This window comes from Neoarius graeffei, chromosome 19 (assembly GCF_027579695.1).
Source record: "Neoarius graeffei isolate fNeoGra1 chromosome 19, fNeoGra1.pri, whole genome shotgun sequence".
Lineage (NCBI taxonomy): Eukaryota > Metazoa > Chordata > Actinopteri > Siluriformes > Ariidae > Neoarius > Neoarius graeffei.
The window spans coordinates 66,466,138-66,474,753 of record NC_083587.1 but is presented as its reverse complement, the minus strand read 5'-3'; positions in this window follow the sequence as shown (position 1 = coordinate 66,474,753).

Sequence of the window (8,616 nt, the reverse complement as noted above, 5' to 3'; positions counted from 1 at the left end):
TGCTCATACTTCACACGCAAATCATTCATTGGGCTTCTGACATGTTACCCAATTTCTGTGATATTTCGCCACTGGGGGCGCTATTTTTGGGCAAAAATTCCAATCTTTCCTCAATTTTGGTCAAACTTCACGGCCACCCTCTTACTACCTCCCATGTCATGTATACCACATTTTGGAAATTTTCGTCCATGGGGGGCGCTGTTTTTGGCCGACGCAATTGCTCCAAAACGGGTTTTTGGTAAATAATTCCATAATGCTTTTCCTTCACACCACTTCCTTGTGACAGTACGTTGCTGTTGTAGACACTTATTTTTCCAACTCATAATCGCTCATGTACAGCATAGCGCCACCTACTGACATGGGAAAAGCCAAAAAATTTATTCTTCAAAAATCTATATCTCATCTTCTATTTACTCAATTGTCATCAAACTTCATACGCAAACTCTTCATAGCTCACCTGACGTCTACGCCAAATTTTGTGCACTTTCGCCCCTGGGGGTGCTGGTTATGGCAAAAATGATATTGCAGCTTCTGATTTGTCAAACTTGGCAAGCAAACTCTTTACAAGACCCTTATTGGGCCGCTTACCATGGTCGACATCGCACGAAATTTGGCTCCTTTTTCTGAGACTGCCACCGCTACTGAGATCCAGAAGCCCAGATCCAGGCGGGCCTCAGGGCCTCTATAGCGCCCCCTAAGTCGTTGTGATTTTGGCCTCCCGCATAAAGGTGCCTGGTTGCCATGTAGTTTGTAGTACTGGCATGCCATTTGGTACGCTTATGTATCTCACTAAGCCGGACAAAAATGTAATGCCAATGCATTAGCCACGCCCAACAGGACGTGAGGTAATTTCACTTCTGTGCGAAATGCATGGCCACGAAGACGGCGCACCTCCTCCTAGGCCGTTCATAGGAATGTCACCAAAATTGATAGACATCATCTACAGACATGGCTGACAAAAGTTACTAAATACGTTTCACGTAGGATAAGCCGTTCAGAAGTTATACGTCAATCAATTTTCAATGCAAAATTTTACATGCTTAAAAATTCATAACAAATCTTCTACTTGCTCAAAACTGCTCATACTTCACATGCAAATCACTCATTGGGCTTCTGACATGTTACCCAATTTCTGTGATATTTCGCCACTGGGGGCGCTATTTTTGGGCAAAAAATCCAATCTTTCCTCAAATTTGGTCAAACTTCACGGCCACCCTCTTACTACCTCCCATCTCATGTATACCACATTTTGGGAATTTTCGTCCATGGGGGGCGCTGTTTTTGGCCGACGCAATTGCTCCAAAACGGGTTTTTGGTAAATAATTCCATTATGCTTTTCCTTCACACCACTACCTTGTCATAGTACGTTGCTGTTGTAGACACTTATTTTTCCAACTCATAATCGCTCATGTACAGCATAGCGCCACCTACTGACATGGGAAAAACCAAAACATTTATTCTTCAAAAATCAATATCTCATCTTCTCTTTACTCAATCTTGATCAAACTTGATCCGCACACTCTTAACAGGTCCCCTGCCATATGTGCCAAATTTTGTGAACTTTTGCCACTGGGGGCGCTGTTTTCAGGCAACAATTTATATCTCGGCTTCTGATTGGTCAAACTTGATCAAACTTGAGATAACAACTCTTCATAGGTCCCTTGACATGTCTACCAAATTTGGTGAACTTTCACCACTGGGGGCGCTCATTGCACTGTAGCAGTTGCAGGAGAGGTGTTTACAATCATGAGGCACCAGGAGTATGTTGTTTTGGTTGCCTTAAACACACATGACTTGTGGGGAATGGGTAGGCAGTCGGGAGCAAGTGTTGTAGCGTTACATACAGACTAATAGATGTCTAACAGAAGACAATCCTATGTAGCTATAGCTTGGTGACTGATGAGGTAAATACATTAATTTGGTTGGGAAGCCATGGCATAAAATGTTCTGTCCATGACAACATCTCAGCGCACCGTGTACTCTGTGTCCAATTCTGTGCTTTGTCGCCATTGTGGGAGTAATGTCTCTTGCCGAAGAGGCTGTGGAAGGTATTTCGCGGGGACGCATGCCCCCGCCCCCCTTGGCCGCTGGCGCGAGGGCCCGTCAAGGCCGCTTGCGGCTTTAATTATTCTTCCGTCTTCTTTATTTTTCTCCGCTGTTGGGCCATTTTCGGGGCACTTGCCATGGGCGAAAACGCACGAAATTTGGCACCAGTTCCGAGAATTGCCACCGCTACTCAGACCCAAAAGCCCAAACTTGGCCGGGGCTCAGGGCCTCTATAGCGCCCCCTAAGTCGTTGTGATTTTGGTCTCCCGCATTAAGGTGCCTGGTTGCCATGTAGTTTGTAGTAGTGGCATGCCATTTGGTACGCTTATGTATCTCACTAAGCCGGACAAAAATGTAATGCCAATGCATTAGCCACGCCCAACAGGAAGTGAGGTAATTTCACTTTTGTGCGAAATGCATGGCCACGAAGACGGCGCAACTCCTCCTAGACCGTTCATAGGAATGTCACCAAAATTGATACACATCATCTACAGACATGGCTGACAAAAGTTACTAAATACGTTTCACGTAGAATTAACCGTTCAGAAGTTATACGTCAATCAATTTTCGATGCAAAATTTTACATGCTTAAAAATTCATAACAAATCTTCTGATTGCTCAAAACTGCTCATACTTCACACGCAAATCACTCATTGGGCTTCTGACATGTTACCCAATTTCTGTGATATTTCGCCACTGGGGGCGCTATTTTTGGGCAAAAAATCCAATCTTTCCTCAAATTTGGTCAAACTTCACGGCCACCCTCTTACTACCTCCCATGTCATGTATACCACATTTTGGGAATTTTCGTCCATGGGGGGCGCTGTTTTTGGCCGACGCAATTGCTCCAAAACGGGTTTTTGGTAAATAATTCCATAATGCTTTTCCTTCACACCACTACCTTGTGATAGTACGTTGCTGTTGTAGACACTTATTTTTCCAACTCATAATCGCTCATGTACAGCATAGCGCCACCTACTGACATGGGAAAAACCAAAAAATTTATTCTTCAAAAATCTATATCTCATCTTGTATTTACTCAATTGTCATCAAACTTCATACGCAAACTCTTCATGGCTCACCTGACGTCTATGCCAGATTTTGTGCACTTTCGCCCCTGGGGGTGCTGGTTATGGCAAAAATGATATTGCAGCTTCTGATTTGTCAAACTTGCCAAGCAAACTCTTTACAAGACCCTTATTGGGGCGCTTGCCATGGTCGACAACGCACGAAATTTGGCTCCTTTTTCTTAGACTGCCACCGCTACTGAGAACCAGAAGCCCAGATCCAGGCGGGCCTCAGGGCCTCTATAGCGCCCCCTAACTCGTTGTGATTTTGGCCTCCCGCATTAAGGTGCCTGGTTGCCATGTAGTTTGTAGTAGTGGCATGCCATTTGGTATGCATATGTATCTCACTAAGCCGGACAAAAATGTAATGCCAAGGCATTAGCCACGCCCAACAGGAAGTGAGGTAATTTCACTTTTGTGCGAAATGCATGGCCACGAAGACGGCGCAACTCCTCCTAGACCGTTCATAGGAATGTCACCAAAATTGATCCACATCATCTACAGACATGGCTGACAAAAGGTACTAAATACGTTTCACGTAGCATAAACTGTTCAGAAGTTATACGTCAATCAATTTTCAATGCAACATTTTACATGCTTAAAAATTCATAACAAATCTTCTACTTGCTCAAAACTGCTCATACTTCACACGCAGATCACTCATTGGGCTTCTGACATGTTACCCACTTTCTGTGATATTTTGCCACTGGGGGCGCTATTTTTGGGCAAAAATTCCAATCTTTCCTCAAATTTGGTCAAACTTCACGGCCACCCTCTTACTACCTCCCATGTCATGTATACCATATTTTGGCAATTTCTGTCCATGGGGGGCGCTGTTTTTGGCCGACGCAATTGCTCCAAAACAGGTTTTTGGTAAATAATTCCATAATGCTTTTCCTTCACACCACTACCTTGTGATAGTGCGTTGCTGTTGTAGACACTTATTTTTCCAACTCATTATCGCTCATGTACAGCATAGCGCCACCTACTGACATGCGAAAAACCAAAAATTTTATTCTTCAAAAATCTGTATCTCAACTTCTATTTACTCAATTGCCATCAAACTTCATACGCAAACTCTTCATAGCTCACCTGACATGTACGCCAAATTTTGTGCACTTTTGCCCCTGGGGGTGCTGGTTATGGCAGAAATTATATTGCAGCTTCTGATTTGTCAAACTTGGCAAGCAAACTCTTTACAAGACCCTTATTGGGACGCTATTATAATTCGGGCCCGAGCACTGTACAGTGCGAGACCCTATCATTGCCATGTGTCCAATTCTGTGCTTTGTCGCCATTGTGGGAGTAATGTCTCTTGCCGAAGAAGCTGTGGAAGGTATTTCGCGGGGACGCATGCCCCCGCCCCCCTTGCCCGCTGGCGCGAGGGCCCGTCAAGGCCGCTTGCGGCTTTAATTAGGGCCCGAGCCCTATAGGGCGAAGGCCCTATTGTTCTTGTAAGAGTTCACTATTATTAGGGCCCGAGCCCTATAGGGCGAAGGCCCTATTGTTCTTGTAAGAGTTCACTATTATTATTCTTCTTCCGTCATCTTCTTTATTTTTCTCCGCTGTTGGGCCATTTTCGGGGCACTTGCCATGGGCGAAAACGCACGACATTTGGCACCAGTTCCGAGAATTGCCACCGCTACTCAGAACCAAAAGCCCAAACTTGGCCGGGGCTCAGGGCCTCTATAGCGCCCCCTAAGTCGTTGTTATTTTGGCCTCCCGCATTAAGGTGCCTGGGTGCCATGTAGTTTGTAGTAGTGGCATGCCATTTGGTACGCTTATGTATCTCACTAATCCGGACAAAAATGTAATGCCAATGCATTAGCCACGCCCAACAGGAAGTGAGGTAATTTCACTTTTGTGCGAAATGCATGGCCACGAAGACGGCGCAACTCCTCCTAGACCGTTCATAGGAATGTCACCAAAATTGATAGACATCATCTACAGACATGGCTGACAAAAGTTACTAAATAAGATTCACGTAGGATAAACCGTTCAGAAGTTATACGTCAATCAATTTTCGATGCAAAATTTTACATGCTTAAAAATTCATAACAAATCTTCTGATTGCTCAAAACTGCTCATACTTCACACGCAAATCAATCATTGGGCTTCTGATATGTTAACCAATTTCTGTGATTTTTCGCCACTGGGGGCGCTATTTTTGGGCAAAAAATCCAATCTTTCCTCAAATTTGGTCAAACTTCACGGCCACCCTCTTACTACCCCCCATGTCAGGTGTACCACATTTTGGGAATTTTCGTCCATGGGGGGCGCTGTTTTTGGCCGACGCAATTGCTCCAAAACGGGTTTTTGGTCAATAATTCCATGATGCTTTCCCTTCACACCACTACCTTGTGATAGTACGTTGCTGTTGTAGACACTTATTTTTCCAACTCATAATCGCTCATGTACAGCATAGCGCCACCTACTGACATGGGAAAAAGCAAAAAATTTATTCTTCAAAAATCTATATCTCATCTTCTATTTACTCAATTGTCATCAAACTTCATACGCAAACTCTTCATAGCTCACCTGACATATACGCCAAATTTGGTGCACTGTCGCCCCTGGGGGTGCTGGTTATGGCACAAATGATATTGCAGCTTCTGATTTGTCAAACTTGGCAAGCAAACTCTTTACAAGACCCTTATTGGGGCGCTTGCCATGGTCGACAATGCATGAAATTTGGCTCCTTTTTCTTAGACTGCCACCGCTACTGAGAACCAGAAGCCCAGATCCAGGCCGGCCTCAAGGCCTCTATAGCGCCCCCTAAGTCGTTGTGATTTTGGCCTCCCGCATAAAGGTGCCTGGTTGCCATGTAGTTTGTAGTAGTGGCATGCCATTTGGTACGCGTATGTATCTCACTAAGCCGGACAAAAATGTAATGCCAATGCATTAGCCACGCCCAACAGGAAGTGAGGTAATTTCACTTTTGTGCGAAATGCATGGCCACGAAGACGGCGCAACTCCTCCTAGGCCGTTCATAGGAATGTCACCAAAATTGATAGGCATCATCTACAGACATGGCTGAGAAAAGTTCCTAAATACGTTTCACGTAGAATAAACCGTTCAGAAGTTATACGTCAATCAATTTTCAATGCAAAATTTTACATGCTTAAAAATTCATAACAAATCTTCTAATTGCTCAAAACTGCTCATACTTCACACACAAATCACTCATTGGGCTTCTGACATGCTACCCAATTTCTGTGATATTTCGCCACTGGGGGCGCTATTTTTGGGCAAAAAATCCAATCTTTCCTCAAATTTGGTCAAACTTCACGGCTACCCTCTTACTACCTCCCATGTCATGTATACCACATTTTGGGAATTTTCGTCCATGGGGGGCGCTGTTTTTGGCCGACGCAATTGCTCCAAAACGGGTTTTTGGTAAATAATTCCATAATGCTTTTCCTTCACACCACTACCTTGTGATAGTACGTTGCTGTTGTAGACACTTATTTTTCCAACTCATAATCGCTCATGTACAGCATAGCGCCACCTACTGACATGGGAAAAACCAAAACATTTATTCTTCAAAAATCAATATCTCATCTTCTATTTACTCAATCTTGATCAAACTTGATACGCACACTCTTAACAGGTCACCTGACATTTCTCCCAAATTTTGTGACCTTTTGCCACTGGGGGCGCTGTTTTCAGGCAACAATTTATATCTCGGCTTCTGATTGGTCAAACTTGATCAAACTTGACAGAACAACTCTTCATAGGTCCCTTGACATGTGTACCAAATTTGGTGAACTTTCACCACTGGGGGCGCTCATTGCGCTGTAGCAGTTGCAGGAGAGGTGTTTACAATCATGAGGCACCAGGAGTATGTTGTTTTGGTTGCCTTTAACACACATGACTTGTGGGGGATGGGTAGGCAGTCGGGAGCAAGTGTTGTAGCGTTACATACAGACTAATAGATGTCTAACAGAAGACAATCCTATGTAGCTATAGCTTGGTGAGTGATGAGGTAAATACATTAATTTGGTTGGGAAGCCATGGCATAAAATGTTCTGTCCATGACAACATCTCAGCGCACCGTGTACTCTGTGTCCAATTCTGTGCTTTGTCGCCATTGTGGGAGTAATGTCTCTTGCCGAAGAAGCTGTGGAAGGTTTTTCGCAGGGACGCATGCCCCCGCCCCCCTTGGCCGCTGGCGCGAGGGCCCGTCGAGGCCGCTTGCGGCTTTAATTAGGGCCCGAGCCCTATAGGGCGAAGGCCCTATTGTTCTTGTAAGAGTTCACTATTATTATTCTTCCGTCTTCTTCTTCTTCTTCTTTATTTTTCTCCGCTGTTGGGCCATTTTCGGGGCGCTTGCCATGGGCGAAAACGCACCAAATTTGGCGCCAGTTCCGAGAATTGCCACCGCTACTCAGAACCAAAAGCCCAAACTTGGCCGGGGCTCAGGGCCTCTATAGCGCCCCCTAACTCGTTGTGATTTTGGCCTCCCGCTTTAAGGTGCCTGGTTGCCATGTAGTTTGTAGTAGTGGCATGCCATTTGGTACGCATATGAATCTCACTAAGCCGGACAAAAATGTTATGCCAATGCATTAGCCACGCCCAACAGGAAGTGAGTTAATTTCACTTTTGTGCGAAATGCATGGCCACGAAGACGGCGCAACTCCTCCTAGACCGTTCATAGGAATGTCACCAAAATTGATACACATCATCTACAGACATGGCTGACAAAAGTTACTAAATACGTTTCACGTAGGATAAACCGTTCAGAAGTTATACGTCAATCAATTTTCGATGCAAAATTTTACATGCTTAAAAATTCATAACAAATCTTCTGATTGCTCAAAACTGCTCATACTTCACACGCAAATCACTCATTGGGCTTCTGACATGTTACCCAATTTCTGTGATATTTCGCCACTGGGGGCGCTATTTTTGGGCAAAAATTCCAATCTTACCTCAAATTTGGTCAAACTTCGCGGCCGCCCCCTTACTACCTCCCATGTCATGTATACCACGTTTTGGAAATTTTCGTCCATGGGGGGGCGCTGTTTTTGGCTGACGCAATTGCTCCAAAACGGGTTTTTGGTAAATAATTCCATTATGCTTTTCCTTCACACCACTACCTTGTGATAGTACGTTGCTGTTGTAGACACTTCTTTTTCCAACTCATAATCGCTCATGTACAGCATAGCGCCACCTACTGACATGTGAAAAACCAAAAAATTTATTCTTCAAAAATCTATATCTCATCTTCTATTTACTCAATTGTCATCAAACTTCATACGCAAACTCTTCATAGCTCACCTGACGTGTACGCCAAATTTTGTGCACTTTTGCCCCTGGGGGTGCTGGTTATGGCAAAAATGATATTGCAGCTTCTGATTTGTCAAACTTGCCAAGCAAACTCTTTACAAGACCCTGATTGGGGCGCTTGCCATGGTCGACAACGCACGAAATTTGGCTCTTTTTCCTTAGACTGCCACCGCTACTGAGAACCAGAAGCCCAGATCCAGGCAGGCCTCAGGGC